The following is a 10,612-nucleotide window of genomic DNA, read 5'->3' on the forward strand; positions in this document are numbered from 1 at the left end:
AATGTAACCAAACATAATAGCCTAGTCAGAGATGGACATAGCAAAAAATGTGTAAGATTTGTATATATATATAAAATATATATATATATTTTTTTTTTAATATATATATATATAAGGAATACCATTATGGCACTATGCATAAAGTATCTGGTAGTTGCTTCAGGCTATTCTATTGTAGTCTATTCTGTTTACAGTCATTGGTTCAAATTCAAGCTGGACAAATGGCCACATTTTACAGTAAATGGCCTATATTCTGTGTATTTTCCAACTATGTGTTAAATGATGTAAAGATAATTCCAGTTAAAAGCTAAAAAATAAATAAATAAAGGGAGTACAATTAGACTGGCACTTCCTGTTCTGACCCACTTCCTTTCTGTCTTTAGGGAGGAAACATAATAAATCAGTCAGACTGGGTTATTGTCAAGGGACTAGGTTTCTGTGCTGAGCAGAGGACCAGCTTGTTTCTTTCCCTCTCAGACCCATTTCTACTGGAGATCGTTAAGGGACCTGTGGCCACTTTGCTGTAAAGGACTAGCCTGGTCCCAGATCTGTTTGTGCTTTTTTTGCCAACTCCTATGGTCCTTTTCACACCAATGACTATAGTAGAAAGTGGTTGGTAAAATGCTACAAACAGATCTGGGACCAGTCACACAAATGCATGGAGTTTTCCCTCTTAATATACATTCTGTGTGTGTGTCCATCATCCTCACACAGTCAATTTTCATACGTAGAATTCAAGTAAACAAACAATAGTTTGTATGTAATTCAAACCATGATGTATTGTTGTAATCCCAGCAAGGCAGTGTTCCCAAACTGTTGCAGATGTGACTGACTGTGCCCTCCTGGCCTTGTGGTTGGCAGCAGCCATCCAGTCTTTCCCCGGCAGATTTGGATGGAAGAATGTGGTATTAGTGGAATATCAGTGTGAGAACATTTGATACCAACCAACTCTAGGTGTGTAAAACATATGGAGGGAGACATATATGTGTTTTGACACAACAATTTGATTTAAAATGTAATTCAATGTGGACACAATAGTACTAGAGCATTTCAGACTGGAGGGTTTTGAGAGAGTATTCTGTTTCCTGTTTATTAACAGATCGAGAGACATTACAGTTATAAGAAAACACTAACAAAGAACCCACCTGTGTGTTTTCCTGTAGGCTTACTCCCTGATACCCTCACTATAGAGCAGTCTACACAACACCACCACCATCACCACCACCACCCCAACCATCAACACTATCCCACCATCATCATTACCACCATCAACACTATCCCAACCATCATCATCACCACCATCCCCAGCATCAACACCACCATCCCCACCATCCCCACCATCAACACCACCATCCCCAGCATCAACACCACCATCCCCACCATCATCACCACCATCAACACCACCATCCCAACCATCAACACCACCATCCCCACCATCATCACCACCATCCCCACCATCATCACCACCATAACCATCACCACCCCATCACCACCACCATAACACCACCACCCCATCAACCACCACCATAACAATCATCATCACCACCATCCCACCATAACAACCATCCCCCATCATCACCACCATAACCCACCATCATCACCACCATCCCCAGCATCAACACCACCATCCCCACCATCAACACCAACCACCATAATCCCCACCATCATCCCCACCATCATCACCACCATCATCACCACCATCCCCACCATCATCACCATCCCCACCATCATCACCACCATCCCCACCATCATCACCACCATCCCCACCATCATCACCACCATCCCCAGCATCACCACCATCCCCAGCATCCATCATCACCACCATCCCCACCATCATCACCATCATCCCCACATCATCACCACCATCCCCACCATCAACACCACCATCCCCCCACCATCACCACCATCAACACCACCATAATCCCCACCATCATCACCACCATCCCCAGCATCAACACCACCATCACCACCACCATCCCCAGCATCCCCACCACCATCCCCACCATCCCCACCATCAACACCACCATCCCCCATCACCACCATCCCCACCATCACCACCATCAACACCACCATCCCCACCATCACCACCATCAACACCACCATCCCCAGCATCAACACCACCATCCCCACCATCATCCCCACCATCCCCAGCATCATCACCACCATCCCCACCACCATCACCACCATCACCACCATCAACACCAGCATCACCACCATCCCCACCATCACCACCATCCCCAGCATCAACCCCACCATCCCCAGCATCAACACCACCATCCCCACCATCAACACCACCATCCCCACCATCATCACCACCATCATCAACACCATCCCCACCATCACCACCATCCTCACCATCAACACCACCATCATCACCACCATCCCCACCATCAACACCACCATCAACACAACCATCAACATCAACATCATCCTCACACAGTCAATTTTCATACGTAGAATTCAAGTAAACAAACAATAGTTTGTATGTAATTCAAACCATGATGTATTGTTGTAATCCCAGCAAGGCAGTGTTCCCAAACTGTTGCAGATGTGACTGACTGTGCCCTCCTGGCCTTGTGGTTGGCAGCAGCCATCCAGTCTTTCCCCGGCAGATTTGGATGGAAGAATGTGGTATTAGTGGAATATCAGTGTGAGAACATTTGATACCAACCAACTCTAGGTGTGTAAAACATAGGGAGGGAGACATATATGTGTTTTGACACAACAATTTGATTTAAAATGTAATTCAATGTGGACACAATAGTACTAGAGCATTTCAGACTGGAGGGTTTTGAGAGAGTATTCTGTTTCCTGTTTATTAACAGATCGAGAGACATTACAGTTATAAGAAAACACTAACAAAGAACCCACCTGTGTGTTTTCCTGTAGGCTTACTCCCTGATACCCTCACTATAGAGCAGTCTACACAACACCAACACCACCACCACCAACACCATCATTACCACCACCATCAACACCACCATAACAACCACCCCATCAATACCACCATAACAACCACCCCATCAACACCACCATCAACCACCCCATCAACACCACCATAACAACCACCATCAACACCACCATAACCATCAACACCACCATCAACACCACCATAACCACCATCATCAGCACCACCACCATCAACACCACCATCAACAACCACCCCATCACCACCACCATAACAACCACCCCATCAACACCACCATCCCCACCACCATCAACACCATCCCCAACACACCATCCCATCAACACCACCATAACATCCCCACCCCATCACCACCACCATAACAACAACCCCATCAACACCACCATCAACAACCACCATCAATCCCCACCATAACAACCATCCCATCAACACCACCATAACAACCACACCATCAACACCACCATAACACCACCATCCCCACCATCAACACCACCAACACCATCATCATCACCACCATCCCCACCATAATCACCACCATCCCCAGCATCAACACCACCATCCCCACCATCAACACCACCATCCCCCCATCATCACCATCACCATCAACACCACCATCCCCAGCATCAACACCACCATCCCCATCATCACCACCAACCCCACCATCACCACCATCCCCAGCATCAACACCACCATCCCCACCACCATCCCCACCATCACCACCATCCCCACCATCACCACCATCCCCAGCATCAACACCACCATCCCCACCACCATCCCCACCATCACCACCATCAGCAACACCATCCCCAGCATCAACACCACCATCCCCACCATCACCACCATCCCCAGCATCAACACCACCATCCCCACCATCATTCACCACCATCACCACCATCAACACCATCATCCCCAGCATCACCACCATCCCCACCATCACCACCATCATCACCACCATCCCCACCATCAACACCAGCATCAACCCCACCATCCCCAGCATCAACACCACCATCCCCACCATCATCACCACCATCATCACCACCATCCCCACCATCATCAACACCATCCCCACCATCAACACCACCATCATCACCACCATCCCCACCATCAACACCACCATCATCACCACCATCCCCACCATCAACACCACCATCAACACAACCATCAACATCAACATCATCCTCACACAGTCAATTTTCATACGTAGAATTCAAGTAAACAAACAATAGTTTGTATGTAATTCAAACCATGATGTATTGTTGTAATCCCAGCAAGGCAGTGTTCCCAAACTGTTGCAGATGTGACTGACTGTGCCCTCCTGGCCTTGTGGTTGGCAGCAGCCATCCAGTCTTTCCCCGGCAGATTTGGATGGAAGAATGTGGTATTAGTGGAATATCAGTGTGAGAACATTTGATACCAACCAACTCTAGGTGTGTAAAACATAGGGAGGGAGACATATATGTGTTTTGACACAGTATAACAACAATTTGATTTAAAATGTAATACAATGTGGACACAATAGTACTAGAGCATTTCAGACTGGAGGGTTTTGAGAGAATATTCTGTTTCCTGTTTATTAACAGATCGAGAGACATTACAGTTATAAGAAAACACTAACAAAGAACCCACCTGTGTGTTTTCCTGTAGGCTTACTCCCTGATACCCTCACTATAGAGCAGTCTACACAACACCACCACCATCACCACCAACACCATCATTACCACCACCATCAACACCACCATAACAACCACCCCATCAATACCACCATAACAACCACCGCATCAACACCACCATAACAACCACCCCATCAACACCACCATAACAACCACCATCAACACCACCATAACAACCACCATCAACACCATAACAACCATCCCATCAACACCACCATCCCATCACACACCACCATCAACACCACCATAACAACCACCCCATCACCACCACCATAACAACCACCCCATCAACACCACCATAACAACCACCATCAACACCATAACAACCATCCCATCAACACCACCATAACAACCACACCATCAACACCACCATAACAACCACCACCATCAACACCACCAATACCATCAACACCACCATCAACACCACCAACCACCATAATCACCACCATCCCCACCATCATCACCACCATCCCCACCATCACCACCATCCCCAGCATCAACACCACCATCCCCACCATCACCACCATCAACACCACCATCCCCAGCATCACCACCATCCCCAGCATCAACACCATCAACACCACCATCCCCAGCATCAACACCACCATCCCCACCATCACCACCATCCCCCATCAACACCACCATCCCCACCACCATCCCCACCATCACCACCATCAACCACCATCCCCAGCATCACCACCATCCCCAGCATCCACCATCACCACCATCCCCAGCATCAACACCACCATCCCCACCATCACCACCATCCCCAGCATCAACACCACCATCCCCACCACCAACACCACCATCCCCACCATCACCACCATCAACACCACCATCCCCAGCATCAACACCACCATCCCCACCATCACCACCATCCCCAGCATCAACACCACCATCCCCACCACATTCACCACCATCATCACCATCAACACCACCATCCCCACCATCCCCACCATCACCACCATCCCCAGCATCACCACCATCCCCACCATCATCACCACCATCCCCACCATCAACACCAGCATCAACCCCACCATCCCCACCATCCCCACCATCAACACCACCACCATCATCACCACCATCAACACCACCATCACCATCAACACCACCATCAACACAACCATCAACATCAACATCATCCTCACACAGTCAATTTTCATACGTAGAATTCAAGTAAACAAACAATAGTTTTGTATGTAATTCAAACCATGATGTATTGTTGTAATCCCAGCAAGGCAGTGTTTCCAAACTGTTGCAGATGTGACTGACTGTGCCCTCCTGGCCTTGTGGTTGGCAGCAGCCATCCAGTCTTTCCCCGGCAGATTTGGATGGAAGAATGTGGTATTAGTGGAATATCAGTGTGAGAACATTTGATACCAACCAACTCTAGGTGTGTAAAACATAGGGAGGGAGACATATATGTGTTTTGACACAGTATAACAACAATTTGATTTAAAATGTAATACAATGTGGACACAATAGTACTAGAGCATTTCAGACTGGAGGGTTTTGAGAGAATATTCTGTTTCCTGTTTATTAACAGATCGAGAGACATTACAGTTATAAGAAAACACTAACAAAGAACCCACCTGTGTGTTTTCCTGTAGGCTTACTCCCTGATACCCTCACTATAGAGCAGTCTACACAACACCACCACCATCACCACCAACACCATCATTACCACCACCATCAACACCACCATAACAACCACCCCATCAACACCACCATAACAACCACCCCATCAACACCACCATAACAACCACCATCAACACCACCATAACAACCACCCCATCAACACCACCATAACAACCATCCCATCAACACCACCATAACAACCACCATCAACACCACCATAACAACCACCATCACACCATAACAACCATCCCATCAACACCATAACACCATCCCATCAACACCACCATAACAACCATCCCATCCACCACCATCACCACCATCAACACCATAACCCCAACCACCACCATCATCATCCACCACCATAACAACCACCCCATCAACACCACCATAACAACCACCATCAACACCATAACAACCATCACCATCAACCACCATCCACCACCAAAACCACACCATCAACACCACCATAACAACCATCCCATCAACACCACCATAACAGCCACCCCATCAACACCACCATAACAGCCACCCCATCAACACCACCATAACAACCACCCCATCAACACCACCATAACAACCACCCCATCAACACCATCATCACCATCACCATAACAACCACCCCATCAACACCACCATAACAACCACCCCATCAACACCACCATAACAACCACCCCATCAACACCACCTCTGTGCCTCTGCTCTGTGCTGCCTGCCAGGCTCGGGACCCTATTGTAGACCCCTCCCCCTTCTGTGGCTGGCCAATATATCTTGTGGATGTGTGTTCCTGCTCAGGTGAGGCATGGAGCAGAGCGAGAGAACAGAAGAGTCTCATGGTGCAGAGCAAGGCAGAGAGAACAGAACAGTCTCATGGTGCAGAGCAAGGCAGAGGGAACAGAACAGTCTCATGGTGCAGAGCAAGGCAGAGGGAACAGAACAGTCTCATGGTGCAGAGCAAGGCAGAGGGAACAGAACAGTCTCATGGAGCACAACACAGGCACTGCTGCTCATCAGCTGCTACCACTCCCACAACATCACTCATTCAAGCCAAAAAATATTGAAATAAGTTATTTTATTGTATTCTGTACTGTTTTACTCTATTTTGGTCAAATATAGTCTATTGTATTTGGCTGTATTCCGAACATACAGGGCCAGTGGGCTACATTATCTTCTCTATAGTCTGCACAATACTGGGTGAAAGGATGAATCATTGATGTCACATGGTCTGACAGCAGATTGCAGAAGCAGACATTATTGAAAGTTTGGACAGTTTACATTTCAAAGTTAGGGCTAGCTAGAAAGTCATGAGAGAGCAGGTCTGACATCAGTAACAACAGGCCTTTGATCTATGGTTCAATGATTTATTGAAGAAGCACAAACTAAGTACACATTGTTTTATACAGCATTACGGAAGAAAAAGCTAGCAAACAATGTAGGCTATACATGTACAGTCATGTCAAATGAACATACAGTGTATCACAAAAGCACATCTTTGAGTTAAGCGAACAGGACGATTTGAGATGTGTAAATCTTACAGAGAGAGTATGGTGAAGAAACAGCTCAGGTTCTCACAGCCCCGTTTAGTGTGGGAGCATCACCAGGGTCCAAATAGTTTATCTAGAACCGCCCCACCCCCACAGAAACCGACCTATGGGCGGTGTGACATTTTATGACAGTGGAATTCCACTACTTGCTTTTCACCACGTGTTATGACATATATTTTGTGTGTGTGTGTGTGTGTGTGTGTGTGTGTGTGTGTGTGTGTGTGTGAGAGAGAGTGTGTGTAGAAAATGGTGGTGTGTGTGTGTTGTGAGTCTGAGAAATGGCTGTGAGTGTTATTGGGGGTTCATTCAGGTGGTGTTTGGTTCCTGTAGGTGGTCACACAGGAACCAGACAGTTCGTTCAGGCTTGTTGAGTAGAACCAGGTAAACCCAGTCAAACAACTGCCATGGAGCTTGACAGACCAGTGAAATCTAGCAATATGTGGGCGTCGCCAAGACGATCCAGTTGAATGTTGAAGACACAGTGATTTTGGGGGGTACCCGAGAAGCCAATGAAGAGTTAGCCGTGTATTCTTCAACAACATGGAGAAACATCAAAACAGTATGATGGAATTGGAAGAGAGTTGTTACTGCCGGGTGACGAAGATTAACTAAAAGTGTGACTGCGGGGGCGTGGCACGAATGGTACGGGCCCCGCCTCGGAACATCCCGGATCAATGATTTTAAAAAAGGGGGACATGGAATAGACAAACTGACAACATCGCTTTGAAGAGAATGTCTCAAGGACATAGTGAGTTGGCGTTGTGAGGCCTTAGATGACAATGCAAGGACCTGCTATCCTGACTCATACCTAAAGGTATTTATGTACTTTGTTTGGTTGCTTTTTGTGCTATTGCTCTGTCTGTGTGCTACACCAGTGGTTCCCAACCCTGATCCTCCAGTACCCCCAACAGTACACATGTGTGTTGTAGCCCTGGAAATATGTATATAATGGTTTGTATAGACAGTATATGAATAGAAAAGGAGTACAGCAGTAGTTATAGTGGATGAGCCATGACCTAGAATACAGTATATACATATAAAGTGGGTTAAACCCATATGTAAACATTATTAAAGGGACCAGTATTCAATGACTATGTACATAGGGCAGCAGTCTAGAGTACTCTGTGGTCGCCGCTAGTAACAGTGACTAAGGTTCAGGGCAGGGCACTGGGCGGAGGCTAGTAACAGTGACTAAGGTTCAGGGCAGGGTACTGGGGGAGGCTAGTAACAGTAACTAAGGTTCAGGGCAGGGTACTGGGGGAGGCTAGTAACAGTAACTAAGGTTCAGGGCAGGGTACTGGGGGAGGCTAGTAACAGTGACTAAGGTTCAGGGCAGGGTACTGGGGGAGGCTAGTAACAGTGACTATGGTTCAGGGCAGGGTACTGGGGGAGGCTAGTAACAGTGACTAAGGTTCAGGGCAGGGTACTGGGGGGAGGCTAGTAACAGTGACTAAGGTTCAGGGCAGGGTACTGGGGGAGGCTAGTAACAGTGACTAAGGTTCAGGGCAGGGTACTGGGCGGAGGCTAGTAACAGTGACTAAGGTTCAGGGCAGGGTACTGGGCGGAGGCTGGCTAGTGGTGACTGTTTAACAGTCTGATGGCCTGGAGATAGAGACTGGGAAACATATTCTATGTGTCAGCTTTGATGTACCTGTGCTGTCTCCGCCTTCTAGATGGTAGCGGGGTGTGACTCGGGTGGCTGAGGTCCTTGATGATCTTCTTGGCCTTCCTGTGACAACAGGTGCTGTAGATGTCCTGGCGAGCAGGCAGTGTGCCCGCTGGTGATGCTTTCAATGGTATATCTGTAGTTTGTGAGGGGGAGTACAGCTGATGATTGGCAGGAATTAATGTCTGATGGTCTTGATTTAACTGATACTCTGTACAACTTGTTCTGTAAGCTTTTAACTTAGTTTTCTAATGACACTGAAACTTTTAAAATTAGTAATGTATTGTGTTTGTTTATTTATGCAACATATCTTTGTGTGTTAAAAATGCAAGGTAATGAAACTGTGGATGTAGAGAGTGTTTCTAAAATGATTTCGTACTCGACAGAAATGTAAATATGTGTGTATCTTGTCTGAAATTCCTAGATGTTAAGTAATTGTTTTCTCTCCAATAAAATACGCTTCTTATTATTTATTTGCATTCGACAGGTTAACTTGCAGTAAAACTAATAGTATAAATATTCACCATTGATCTTCATGATTAGCATTTCTGTCTCCTTCTGTAACTGGGCTCTCTCTGTAGAAACATGATGATCAGTATGACCAAGTGATCAATTGAAAAGGTTTACATCACTGATGTTTCAGTGAAAAACACTCGCAAAGGCCTATAATACCAGCCAGGAGAATGCACTATTGCGCCAGACAGACTGCAGAAACTCCAAGAGGGTCTCTTCCACCACTGAAAATGTACTGAAGCACGTCACAGGGTACTGTTAAGTTCTCGCAGCATTTATCCCCCCCCGACCTCTTCAACTCTTTCGAGCACTAATAAAAGTACACAAAGGATATTGTTTCCTGATGAATGAAAATGTGTGCGTGAATGCGGGCACAACTCCATCCTTTGTGCCAGGTCTGAAGGTGCCCACATTGGCATGCATATCTGCTTCAATATCCATGACCTTCGTTGCGTTGAGGTTTTTGCTAGATTACGGAGACGTAATTTATAGATCTGCAGGTAAGGGTGCTCTCGAGCGGCTAGATGTTCTTTACCATTCGGCCATCAGATTTGCCACCGATGCTCCTTATAGGACACATCACTGCACTCTATACTCCTCTGTAAACTGGTCATCTCTGTATACCCGTCGCAAGACCCACTGGTTTATGCTTATTTAT

The sequence above is a fragment of the Oncorhynchus nerka genome, linkage group LG9a (assembly GCF_034236695.1).
Source record: "Oncorhynchus nerka isolate Pitt River linkage group LG9a, Oner_Uvic_2.0, whole genome shotgun sequence".
In the NCBI taxonomy this organism is placed as follows: domain Eukaryota; kingdom Metazoa; phylum Chordata; class Actinopteri; order Salmoniformes; family Salmonidae; genus Oncorhynchus; species Oncorhynchus nerka.